Consider the following 14193-nt stretch of genomic DNA (forward strand, 5'->3'; position numbering starts at 1 on the left):
ATTAACCTTTTTAGCAGCATCAGGATAATGAAAGACTGGGAAAAAACATGTCGCTAACTTGTACCTTGCAGTTTGCAAGCAGCTCTTTGATGACAGTTTATAGGTCACTGTGCTAGATTACGATTGTCACTTATGAACTGCACAGTAACAAATATGCATATAAAATACTGTTTTTTGAAATACATGGTACACGTTCTTTGCAGCAGGCATATTAACCCTCTGTGCTACATTAGATAAGTCGAAGCTGCCACTGGACAAAACTCTCATCTTTCTCCAGCAGGGACATTAATCACTGGTGTTTTCTTGACACTTTTATTGTTCTTTTAAAACTGCTTTTTAAACAAGATACTTTGCAGTGCTTTCAAAACTGCTGCCTGCGGACCCCCTAGGAATGTGTCAGGGACCCCTAGGGGTCCGCGGACCACAGTTTGGGAAACACTGATCTAGATCATTAGGTAAGTGTCGTTATTTAGAAGTTTTTTCAGGCTATTTCGTTTCTATGTCATTCTTCAAGATGGCCCCTCTATTTTTTGTCCGTTTTCCCGGGTTAAGATGGCCCCCATAGGTGTTACACGCTCTACAGTCTGTTTTTCATTTCTAGTTTCCCAATATCTATGCATGCAACAAACAGACTCAAGCTACCGCTACTTCGGTAACTCTACAGCATCTGACCCGTGTTACGCGTTTTGATACATCGAGCTTATTCGGTAAGTGCTGGATTTTAGAAGCAGATAATTTTACCTTTATCCCATCTGACTCGTTCAGTACATTTATTCCCCCTTTATCGGTTTATTCCAGACTACCATTCATTCTCTTTTCCGAAACGTGATCTACGAGGGGTGAGTTCCTCGTCTTATTGTATTTACTTGGTTGCATTTCCCATGAATTAAAAAATACTTACCCCCTTTTTCTTTTACAGCAGTGTTTGGGTTTTGCGTCTGGTACATTATCTTTTCAGTTTCGTTTTCCGTTATTTCATGAGGAGGTGAGTTCTCCTCTCCTTCCTTACTTCACTCCTTACCAGCCTATTTCTGTTCTGCATCCACTGTTTCATGTGTATTTGCTTCTACTTTCCTGATAACTTTTAAAACCTACACGGTTTCATGTACCCTTAAATCACAACTCACTTAGTGGCGTTTTGCTTTATGTGCTGCACATTATTACTTGGCTATTTATTCTCTTGGCGACTACAGCATGGTGACCACACAAAAATTCTAACTAACCTACATACTCACCAGTTGTTCATCGAGACTTATTATGGTTACGGATTGGTCTCAACTAATTTGGGTGTAACTGAGGCATTTAAGCGTTAATATATCAGTAATGCCATTTATTTTATCCACAGATTTCCCCTGACGAAGGTATACGCCAGTCCCGAAATGCATCGGGCTTACTTTCATGTATTGTTTATTTGTAATGCATATGACGCATTTACATGCTAAATATGCCATAAGAATAGTGAAATGGCATGATTACTTCATTTGCTTTGATTGTTTTTGTACAACCATGCATATGTTCTGTAAAAATTGATACCAAATACATATGTTATTGTATATATCAGATTGGTTGGATTTGATTATTGTACCGTGTTTCAAAAAGGATTGTATAAACAAAGGGTTCTAGCCACCCACAGTATTGTGCACAGTGTAAACAACCTCATGGGTTAGTTTTCTCACTTATTTTAATACAGGCACACTGTCAGCACACATATGCTGCACAACACGTTGCCCTTCATGTACTGTACTTCACACAAGCCCACATACATCCAACACATGCTTTCCCAGCTCACACATTGCACAGCACTACATCTCTCATGTAACATATTCCTCTCAGGCATTCATACACCCAGTACATGTACAAACCACACAAGCACACCGCAGTACTGCTCCATTCCTCCCAGTCACACATAGAAACACATAGAAACAACGTCAAGTCACTATTCCTGCTCTGCGCAGCACTCCACATCTACCGGATGTTCTGACCATAGGATGAAATCCCAATTTCGTCCAGTTGGAGGTAGAATTCAAGACTTTGTGAACCATTGGACTCTCTCAATAAGGGGGAAGTGGGTCCTCGATATAGTAAGAAATAGCTACAAGGTGGATTTTGGAGAAAGCACTGCTGAAGAAAAAGGCAAAAATTCAAGTAACTAGGAATGAATGCAAGAAGGAGTACTATTCTATCTTCTTCTTAGTACAAAAATATTCAGGACAGTTCCATCCCATGCTAGCTCTAAAGAGAATGAACCTCTTCATTCCTCACAAGACTTTCAAAATGACAACTTCACTGGACATATTACCCCGTTAAAGAAAGAAGATTTCCTAGCATTGGTAGATCTGTACAATATATATTACATATTACAATTTGTGAATCGTTACAAAAATATCTCAGGGTTTGTTTATGGAACAAACACTATCAGTTCATAGTTTCTCCCTTTGGTCTGTCTATAGCTGCAAGGGTCTTCTTGAAAGTCCTATTGCCTTTAGTAGGATCATTCATCTTATTGGTAATCAGGTGTTTCCTTACCTTGATGCCTGGGTGATTGCATCTTCTTCTTTTTCAAAGGACAAGAAGGCATCAAGGAGAAATGCCTGATTGTTCACGATAACAGATTCCTACTGAACGAAAACAAATCACATTGGACTCAAACCCTGGGAGCATAAAACTCAAGATCTCCTTGGGAAGTTTGTTAAACCAGTACTCAGATTCAGCCAGACAGTGGTTGACTGTTCAGGGATTGATGGCGTCCACTTTGCGAGTTCTTCTATGAGGACTTCTTCATCTTCAGTAACTGATTGTTCATCTTATAGACAACTTGGAAGATTGCAAGTTCATGCTTTCATAACAAACAAGAGTCATCAAGATTTGACTTGGTGGCTGGACAACTTAAACATCTCCAAAAGGGTCTGGCTAGATGCTCCATTACCCAAGATTGCGACAACTTATGCAAGTCAGAAAGAATGAGGGCCAACTCAGGACTGCAATTCCATACAGGGGAGATGGACACAAGTCCAGCAAAAGAATGAACTGAAGTGGTGGAAGTTGATGGTGGTGGAACTAGCATTGCAGGAGTTAATTCCTCTTATTATAAACTATCAAGTTCAGTTTACGGCAGACAACAAAGTAGTGGTCTCTTATGTCAATCATTGGGGTAGTATGAAGGTATGGAAAATTTCCATTCTAGCCCAGGAGATTTGCTCCTGGTCACAGCAACATCTCCACTTTCTGAGAGCAGTAAATCTTCTTGTGGAGAGGAAGAATGGGCCCGCAAATTACCTGAACAAACATTTCCTTCCTCAGAAACACTTTGTCTCTCTCAGAACATTTTTCAGCACATTTGCCAAAAATAATAGTCTCCCAAAGGTAGATCTGTTTGCTTCAGGCAAAAGCAATTTTCTCCCCAAATTTTGCTCCAGGTTTCCAACCCCAATCAGTGTGGAAAGTGGATGTGTTATCAATCAGATGGCTGTGGGTCTACTCTTTGCTTTCCTTCATAATCCTTTAATCCAGATAGTTCTAATCAAAATTCATAAGGAACAGGTAGATGTTTTACTGCTTGGTCGAGGATACCTTGGTTCCCTCTGTTGACTCAGATGTCGGTAGATTGTCATGGGGAATGCCCGGTAATCCCATCTCCACTAGCCAGTCTCTTTCTAATATTACAGACCAGGAGCAAACTACGTACAAGGGTTTGGCATTTGAAAGGATAGGACTCAAATCTAGAGGCTGCTCAGATCAGACAGTATATTTCATACAGCGATCTAGACTCCCTTCTACGCTGAGGTCATATGAGCAGAATTGGAATAATTTTCAGACTTGGTGTTTATAAAACAATCTGAGAAGAGTTTTTTGATCTACATTAGAGTTGCACAGGATATGAATGACAGCCATAGTAATGTCAATCCAAAATTGGTGCGCATGAATCACAAATATTCCCCAACTACCCTCCACACTCCTTGCTCTTGTACATTGGGTCCCATGTAGGAATAGACACCAAGTCTGAGCTAGGACAGATTCAACTCCAATATTTTGATACATTGCATACGAAGACCCAACCTTAATTCACCCAGCTGGTTCTCCGGACAATACAACCGTAGGCAGTTCCTTTAGAGCAAATAGCATGGCTGCCCATGCTCTCAAATCATCATCTAGTTTTTCATCCGTACAAACATTTTTCATCCAGATTTCCTCTGTCATTGCCCACTCTGAAACATCTTTGAGCCATTTCCCATATCTAGGGGGCGTCACACCTAGTCATTTCACAGCTATACAGTGTTTTGCCATTAGCAAGCCAAACTGGACACATTTCCTGCTAAGATTTCTCTTGGGAGGGGAGGGAATCAGACCCAGAATCACCTGCCTCATTTCATGTGGTACTTGCCAACCAATAACTCTATTCAGATTGTCTAACACTTCTTGCCAGTAGAAGGTCAGCACCATATAGACCACACCGTGTGTATAAAATCAGCAGACAGGCTCCCACAGTGGAGGCAAGCATCTGATTGGGAGTGGTTATATAGAATGCAAGATTTTGGGAGAGGGATTTGTTTGGTGCACATAGTTATATTGGATTAGTTTAAATCTGGCATTGGAGCGGACTGTCCAGACCCCCTCATGTATCCGTGCCCACTCCTTACTCGACACTAGCTCACCTAATAATTTCTCCCACTTCGCTTGGATGGGGGTTCGTCTCCCAGAGATCACTGTGCAGTGCTCTAAAGATATGTGAAATGAGCTGGTGACCCCCCTACCATTCCCAACTGTATGACTAGGATGATGGAATCCGTGGAGCGTCTGGGAAGGAGGGCCAGAGCTCACATGCTGTAGCATATATCTTGGCAAATTCCAGATACTGCCCTCCTTCCAAAGCAACAGATTCAACAGCGTTGTCCAAGGGATGAATTGCCTCTCAGGATACAGGTCACCCAGAGTATTACATCCTCCATCCTTCCATCTTTGTACTGACATGGACTCAGCTATCTTCCGCAACAGTTGTAGGATCTAAAGCGGTAGATCTGCAGTGTAAGGGGCATGCAGGAGGACTCTCCTGACCACTCCTGCTCACACCCCTGATACTTGACGTTCAAGGTAAGGCATGTCTGATGGAACACGGGATCCACTCATCAATAACACAGGCAATGTATTCCCATCATGGGAGCCCCTCTAAAAGGACTTCTCCCATGTGTCCGTAGGGTCCAACCAGTGAACAGCATGTTCTAACAGTGTCACCATATAATAGTGTTAGAATTCTATATTAGGGACCTCCAGACCACCAAGGTCCCCGTTCCTTTTCAGAGTGAGCAGTCTCACGCGCTTTCATCTGTTCAACAGTGAGGCTGTTGATGGTTATGAAATAGCGTCTAGGGATCACATAGAGAGTTCCTTGAAGTGCGTTTGGACATCTAGGAAGTATTACCATTTTTACAATGGTGATTTTACCCATGAGGGAAAGCAGAAGATCTTTTAAAAATCTCAAAGACGCGCGAAAGCCCTCCACCACTCTTTTGAAATTAAGCTCCAGCAACGACTGTTCGACATGTGCCAGTTGGATCCCAAAATAGCGGATGTTATGCACTTCCCAAAAATTTCCGACAGCTGGTAGCACCTCTATTGATACCCTGGACAGGAAACCCAATAGGAACAATTTAGATTTGGTTGGGTGTACATGTAGGCCCGAACTTTCCCCAAAATTATGCATCACATTCTAGTGTATGGGCACAGTGACTGTCTTAAGTAGATCAGGGCATCATAGGCATACAGGGAGACCATTTGGGTGGTCTCCCAAACCGTGATTCCCCAAGGGCCCATCATTCTGTGCAATCTCTCTGCCATAGGCTCCATCGCGAGGTCAAACAGAAGCGGCGAGAGAGAGCATCTCTGCCTTGTCCCCCTCTGTAGGTTGAAGGATTAAGAGACCACACACCCTGAGTGCACTCTAGCACAAGGGGCTACATAAAGCAGCTGACCCATTGTATGAATGTAGGGCTTATCCCTGCTTTTCTCAACACATGCCATATGTATGTCAAGTCTAGGGAGTTGAAAGCATGTTTAATATCCAGCAATGCTAGGGCATAAGCTTCATTAAGCAGCTGTGGGCTGTAATAGGTGTGAGATAGCCTATGTAGATTTTGGAAAGTGTTCCTCTCGGGATGAATCCTGATTGATCTGTATGAGGGGCAGAAGGCAAGGGAGGAGTTGATCCGTTAAAATGTAGCTAAGGAGCTTAACATCAATGTTCAAGAGAGAGATGGGTCAGTAAGCGGAGGCCATGACAGGGTGCTTGCCAGGCTTATTTATCAACACTGTTAGGGCTTCTCACATTGTGGACGGTAGGAAACCCTTCCAGAAGGCCTCTTCAGTAGTTTATCAGACACTATGCGTGCGTACCTACAGTAAAACTCAGCGAGAAGGCCATCACTCCCCAGCGTTTTTGCCATTCTCAATCCCCAGCTCGCAGAAAGAATCTCCTCTTGTGTAATGGACCTAGTGCGTTGCGGTCGTCGGGATCGAGTCGCGGAAGTGGGATATTTGTCAGGTATTTTTCAGCTTGACCCAGCTGGTCAGCCCCTCCTCTAGCATAGAATTTACTTAAGTGGGATTGAAATATCCCATCAAAGGCCTATTGGGTACAGGCTGTGCGGCCCGTATGATCACGCAGAGTCGGGATTGGAATCTGAGGATTCACCTGCCTGACCACTCGGGCCAACATCGCCCCTGTTTTATCTCCTTCTGCGTGCAGCCGTTGTCGATACATGGTGTATATATGTTTCTCTAGTCTACACATGTCATTTAACAAAGCTTTGCAGGCCAATTCCAGTCCACCAATCTGTCGGGGGATAGGTGGAGCTCCGACTCGATGTCACCTAGGTCTCTCTCACACATTTGGATATCTTAGTCCAGTTGTTGTTTGACCCCGTAGGTAGTCTAGGATATACCCCTTGGAGAACCACTTTCATCGCCTCCCATTCCATGGCTCTACTCGTAGAGGTGCCCCAGTTCACATGAAAGTGGTGTGTTAGTTTGTCGCTAACTTCGGCTTCGAATGGAGGAGGGGGCAGTCAATGCCTCTGCCCTCAATTGCTAGAGCGGTATCGCTGGGCACTTGCGCTCCCTCCTCAAAGACAGAAGAACAGGGAAGTGGTTTGATAAATAGCAGACCAGATGCAGTAAGTAAGTAAGTAAAATTGTATTCTTTTTGATTAATTAAAACCATTACAAAAATACACTCTGTTATTAGTTTTTGATTATTTAAACCTTTTCAAGAAGCACTCTGGTAAAAGTCTTGTGTGTTAAGAAATACAAATATGTTTCTAAAAACTGAAGAGTTCCCAATGTATACATTGTGCACTAGGCCTCCAGACCAGATACAAGATCCTCAACACCAATTGTGCTATATCGCTGGAGACCTGACAATAGTCTAATCGGCTATGGGTCCCCGCTGCGGAGGTAAAACAGTAGAAGGTTTTTTCCAGTGGATTTCTGTCCCTTCATATATCTGATGTCTCAGTTCCTACATCATGTCGTGCAATGCCTCGGTCAAATGGGGTTTTGTATGGAGTTTGAGTGGGTCTCGATCTAAGGAGCTGTTAAGGTCACAATTATAGTCTCCTGTTATAATAATGTATGTATTTATATTTGTAGAGCGCACTGCAACCCTACGGGCATCCTGGCGCTGAAGACAGAGTGAAGGAGGAACGGAGGGGGGGCTGAGAATTAGGCTCTGGGGAACAGCCAGGTTTTCAGCTGTCTGCGGAAGAGGGTCAGATCCTGGACCAGTCGTAACTCTACAGGGAGGCTATTCCATAAGCGTGCAGCTGCAGTGCTGAAAGCACGACCTCCCAGAGTGGCTCTCGTTGTTTTGGGAGTCAAGGCCAACCTAGCTGAAGAGGAATGCAGCATGCGCGTGGGAGTGTACCATCTGAAAAGATTTTGCAATGGTATAGGGCCAAAGCCATGAAGAGCCTTAAAAGCTACACACAGAGATTTGAACAAAATTCTCTGGTGCACGGGCAGCCAATGTAATTCGAACAAGGCCCTAGTGCTGGAGAAAGAACGCGTCTCAGAAGAGCAAGTTTTGCGGCAGCTGCCTGGATCCGTTGAAGTCTCTGAATCAGATATGCAGGGGAGGCAAGCAGCAAGGCGTTACAGTAGTCCAGGCGACTGAGAATTGTGCATCGGACTACTGTACCTCGTACATGAGAAGGAAGAAGGGGCAAAATCCTACGTAAACCTCTCATGATCAGATAACAGTTTGAAGCTACCTTGTTGACATGCGACTCCAGACTTAGCTTCTCGTTAAAGCAGACCCCCAAATTGCGAGCAGTCTTTACTGGAACCAGAGGGGTGTCCAGAGGGAGAGGCCAAAAATTGGAGGGCAGGGTAAAAGGCACCCTTCCCACTGAGCAATGTAAAATCTCAGTTTTGGCAGCGTTAAACTGCAAAGCATTATTCCTCAGCCAAGTCGTCATTTCCATCATGCAATTGTGGAAGGTGGATAAGGAGTCCACCTGATCATCACCATCCAAGGAGATGATCAATTGCGTATCATCGGCATAGTTAACTGCCGAGATGTTACAGGATTTGATGATCTGCACCAGAGGGCGCATGTAAACATTGAACAAAATAGGGCTAATAGAAGAGCCCTGTGGAACCCCCTGTTTGTTCAGCAAGAAATCTGACTGAAATGGAGGCAGAAAAACCGCCTGCCGTCTCTCCGATAGGTAGGAGCAGAGCCATTTAAGGGCCATGCCTGTGACCCCTATCTCCTCAAGCCGATGTAGGAGAATGCTGTGGCTGACCGTATCGAAAGCGGCGGACAAGTCAAGCAGTATCAAAGTCGCAGAGTGCCCCTTGTCCGCCCGCATTCGCAAATCGTCCAAGGCAGTGATCAGAGCAGACTCGGTACCATGCCCCGGACGAAAACCAAACTGATTCTCCTCCAATTTCCCGTTGCTCTCAAGAAACCCTGAAAGCTCCTGGCTGACAAATCGTTCAGCTGTCTTAGCTGGATAGGGCAGTAAAGAAATAGGACGATAGCTCCCGTAGCAAGCGGGATCCAGCGAGGGTTTTTTTAGAAGGGGGGAAACCAACGCATCCTTCCAACAGGCTGGGACTACACCACTGATTAATGACTGGTTATTAATCATATGGAGGTGCGGAAAGGTATCTGACCCTAATTCCTTCCAGAATTTCTGCGGAATAGGGTCTAAGGGAGAACCAGAGCAGACTTTCATAGCCACATTGGAAAAGTCCTCCATGGAGGGACAGGTCCAGTGATCTAGGCAAAGTCCCACGGGTGCCTCTACGCATGGCCTGAACACAGTACAGTCAGGCGGATCCACTATGGAAGTACATGTTCCAGCCTTGCAATTAGTTGCAGAATTAGGCTGCATACCCTCGAGGATTCCCTTTATTTTGTTGTGAAAGAAGGCAGCCAGCACATCACACAAATCCTGCGAGGGGGTGATCTTATTCGCCAAACACTCTGGGTTAGCAACACCTCTCAAAATGTTAAAAACACATTTAACACTGTTCGGGGAGTTTGAAATAAGATCAGCAAAATACAACGCTTTAGTGGAAGCAATAGCTTGCTTGTACCTGAACAGCAGTTCACGCCAGATAATCTTATCGCTGGTCAGGTACAGCCTACGCCACTGCCTCTCTGCGTGTTTGCATTGAATTTTAAAAACTCTTAGTTCCTCAGAGAACCAGGGGGCCGACGGGGAACTTCTTTTCCTAACCCGTTTCAGTGGAGCAATCCTATTAATGGTAGTTGTGATGTAGCTACAGAGCTCCTTAAAGTTGAAGTCGACTGAACGCCCTGGCACAGGGAGAGGAGCCTCCTTAAATAAAGAGGCACACTGAGCTTTCCTTCTCAGGGATTTCCAGTCCCTGCCCAAGAAACTATTGCTATCTTTAGGCGGGGGGGGGGGCAACCCCTAAGGATAGACAGGACTCTGAATCTAATTAGATGGTGATCAGACCAATCCACTGGGAGGATGTTGTCCACGGTCACTACATTCTCTGCCGCAAAAATTAGATCTAGAGCATGTCCTGCCGAGTGTGTGGACTCCAACACATGTTGTGAAAGGCTTGTGAAAGGCTTTGAACCCAGGGGGGCAGATAGCGCCAAGTTCCAAGTCAAGACCGGGTGCAAGCCAGGTTTCCGTCATGAACAAAATATCACAATCATGTTCTTCAATCAGCAGCTGAATTTCCGTGGAGTGTTTAGGAAGAGACCTCACATTTAAAAGTCCACCCTTCAATCCCACCTGAGGAGAACAGCCAGTAGTCATTGAAGCATGTGCCAATGCCGGTACTTCCGGAGTCCGGGCACTGGTGCGGAACTGGAGCAATTGTGACCGGGAGTAGCAATGCCGCACAGTGGAAGACTTCGTGCACAATAAGGGCTCGTCGGCAGCATTGCTAGCAGTATTAGGCACAATAGGCACGTCCGAGGCGCGGACGGGCGCAGACGGGCTTGCCTTTGGCGCGCCTTCAGCGCTCCGCCGGCGCGCCCGCTGCGCGCGCCCGCTGCGCGGTCGCTCCAGGGTGACGTTTATGGAGGCGCCGGCCAAAAGACTAGAGTGCTGACCTCCTAGCGCAAAAGCGCTAGTTCCGGTCAAGCGCGAGTGCAAGAGTTAAAAAGAACGAACTTTGTGCAAAGGAGCAAAGCAGCAGCAGAGTAAGTTTTTTTTTTTTAAAAGCAGTTTTGTATTTTTTAAAAGCAAAGTAAATATATTTTTAAGAAGAGCAGAGTAAAAACGCAGTTCCCAGTTAAATTTTTCAACACCCCCACACCAACACTCTTTCAAACACTGTCAGCTTGTGCGCGGTCGCTCCAGGGTGACGTTTATGGAGGCGCCGGCCAAAAGACTAGAGTGCTGACCTCCTAGCGCTAAAGCGCTAGTTCCGGTCAAGCGCGAGTGCAAGAGTTAAAAAGAACGAACTTTGTGCAAAGGAGCAAAGCAGCAGCAGAGTAAGTTTTTTTTTTTTTAAAAGCAGTTTTGTATTTTTTAAAAGCAAAGTAAATATATTTTTAAGAAGAGCAGAGTAAAAACGCAGTAATGTCGGCTGCAAGATAGGGCAAGGCAGCCGGGCAGTCAGCAGTCAGCACACAGATCATAAACATTCACCAGGCAGACTTCTAGGCCATCTAGGGTTTCATATAATATGGCTTACCTACCCTCTGAATCCAAACCATGACCTCTGTGATGAAAGGGGATCCCAGGAGCTACCCATATCAGCATACCTAGGTCATAGCTGGAGTATGAGGTGGAATTCAATTGCCCCCTCCTGCGTTTTCTGAGACAAGGTATGCAGTCTCCCCATCTATGCATTTATTGAAAAAAAGCGATGGATGCTTTATAACATTTCAGATAGGCATATACCATCCTACTCTTCTCAAATTTGGCTATGCATCAGACATTTCAGGACATGTGTTTTGTTGTGTGGTCTATCATCTGTATGTATTGGTAAAGTCATCCAGACCAACAGTTGGGATGTCCCTATCTCCAGTGCAGCTCTGAGGAGGCAGACTGGGCTCAGCAGTTTAAGCCATAGTGTACAAGAGCAGCGTGTAGTTCTCTGACTGTGTAAACCCAAAAACTCAAAACCTGTACCCAGGACCCCCAAACCCTTTGGCTGCTGAGCTAAGACCTCCCACCCTCCAACTGGCCCAGTAGGAGCTAGCATCTGCTGCTCCATTCCCTAAAACGAAAAGCTAGGAAGAAACAATAACTGCTACAAACAATAAATGTTATGCTCTGCTAGAGAGAAGGACGCAGGAGGGGTTGTGAGGCCACTGGCTCTCAAGCTCCCTCTTCCTGCCTGCTTGCCTCTCTCCTAAGCCTCTCCCGCTGGCATAAAAAGAAGACAGAATAAGCCACTATATCAAAGTCATCCAATCTCTCTCCAACCCCACTAACATTTCAATAACATTTTCCCTTCTTGACCAGTGTTACCATGTGAGTTATGTCAGTGCAAAAATCATCAGCATTGGGGGAGACCTTGAAGACTCTGTTCGTACTTTTCCTTTATGGAGGTCCACAATTCCCACAGTCAGCCGGACAGGCTGTAGAAGTCACTCCAAGCCAGTGCTATCACTAGCTCAGTCAGGGTCACTGCTGCGGCGTTGTAATGAGTCTCTTGAGTCCGGGACCACTTCCGTGGTTGTGAGTGTTCCACCTGGGCATACTAGAGTTTTCTCCAATTGTTGAGTATCATCGAGGCTCCTCCACCATCTCTTCTGTCTTTGTAGGTGGGCACATTGTCTCTATGCATTCGGAACAGCCACTCCTCTCGTCCCTGCGACCTGAGCAGTAGTGTGCGCTAGGGTGTCGAGCCAGTCAGTGGCTTCCCCAGAACTTTTGACTGAAAGCCCCTGTCACTGGCTACCCTGTACATCAAAAATTACCATTCATCATAGTTTATGGCGTGCTCTTTAGGGAACTTAGGCAGTCTTACCCAGCATGTTTGCATTAGTTTCAAAGGTAGATATATTCACACAAGTTCGAGGACCGTGGGCCTTGCATGGAAGTCTCGGGCACTCCCAACTTGCATCTAAAACTGGAAGGAGTTAGATTTGCGCTATAGGCATATGAAAGACACGTCTTCTTGAACCTCATGTGGCTGTCATGGGAGCCGTTAGTAAAGGTCCATTGGGCACATCTTCGGTAATGCTCAGAATGTCGACACGGGTAGATATTCGTCAGGTAACAAAAACGGAGTCTAACCTTTTTTCATTTGTGAAGGTTGGTGATGCACCAACTGTTAATATGTCTTGCCATGTGTGTGCAGGGGTTTTCCTGTGGTGTGTTTGTATTCAAGTTGGTTGATGACTGGGTGAGAGCTGGTTTGATTGGGGATTTTGTCCTGTAGCGTTTGAATGTGATAGGCTCTTGAGTGATGGCGATATGTTGATGGGAGTTCACTGATGTGTTGGATAGGGACCATGTCTAACAGTTTGAAAGTCTTGTGTGTGGTTTGTTAATGGCCTATAAAATGATTGGTGCCTTGTCAAGGCTTTATATATCATCTTCAGTGGGCTTGATTTCAAAGTTCTGATACAGTGATTAGTATTTGTTCTTTAAAGCTCACACTTCTGTAGATGCCAAAACCAACCTATGTGAGTGGTGGTTTCACTTTGAAAGTTCAGTAGCAACCCCTAATTTTTCAGACAACTGAACACCCTCATATGTCCAGGGTAGTATAACTAGTATTGATCCCATTCACTTTACCACAATGCCCTGCAAAACTTGAAAGTTTGCATAACTGGCCAAGATTATTCCTTTATTTACATGTTGTGATGGGCATTTCTGAAATCTGTTGTGATCCATAAATTGTACAACCACCCAGCATTTCCCCAAGTCTTCACATCAAAATGGAACTCAATTTTTGTGGGTGGCCTTAGCGCCCACAATTGGAAAGTGCTAAAAATGCTATGAACACATCACATTGTTCCACTGAAAACCACCCTATTTTTGCAATGCGGATAGCTCTGGATTTTGGGGCTTGCTTGTCCTTTGTCCTGCCACTCAGAGAAATCTACTTTCGATCCCCCATGAGGTAACTATACGTTTGTTTTGGTTGCTATAGGTATTAAGAGATGGTTGTTAAGGCATGCTCTTGATATACATTTTCTACTAATTTTCTACTTTTCTACTTCCTCCTTTTTTTTCTTTCTCTTTTAGAAAATTAAAATGGTGCTGTTCTATGTATGTTTATATTCTCTCATTTTAAGCATTATAGTTTCCAACTATTGTATTTTTCAATTTATTAAGTCCTTTCTTAGTATACTGTTAAATTACATTGATTTATTTTTGTCCATTCATACATTTCATCTTTGTATTGTTTCATGATACTCTTCAATAAAGCATCCTTAACTTAAAGAAAAAGAAAGTGATCATTTTGCTCAAGAAGTAATCTTAGAGGGGGAAAAAACATTTTACTTAAGCTGGGCATATTGTCTGGTTATCAGAGACGGAGGATATTAAAATGGAGTGTAGACTTGTCCAGGAATATAAAAAAACTCAGAAATACCATCTGTGCTAGAATCAATATGACAAGATCGTAAAATTATCCAGATATCCACTTATGTCCTTTGTGGAATTCAGTTAGCAACTCACTACTAAACTATAATTCATGATAAATCTTAAGTGTAGGGATAACACTTGGTTTAATAGCACCTTAAAA

At 44.3% G+C, this 14193-nt stretch overlaps 1 protein-coding gene and 1 long non-coding RNA gene across 2 annotated transcripts in view; one reads left to right on the forward strand and one right to left on the reverse strand.

Moving 5' to 3' along the window:
* Window positions 1-14193, reverse strand: part of GIPR (gastric inhibitory polypeptide receptor) — a 1954711-nt gene that overhangs the window by 406779 nt on the left and 1533739 nt on the right. The gene's annotated exons all lie outside the window — the stretch shown is intronic.
* LOC146798277 (uncharacterized) lies at window positions 619-1528 on the forward strand. Its single transcript, XR_014968657.1, has 4 exons — window positions 619-707; window positions 799-839; window positions 920-985; window positions 1346-1528. It is a non-coding gene; the product is annotated as an uncharacterized LOC146798277 (long non-coding RNA).

Source organism: Triturus cristatus, chromosome 9, assembly GCF_964204655.1.
Source record: "Triturus cristatus chromosome 9, aTriCri1.1, whole genome shotgun sequence".
Taxonomy (NCBI): Eukaryota; Metazoa; Chordata; class Amphibia; order Caudata; family Salamandridae; genus Triturus; species Triturus cristatus.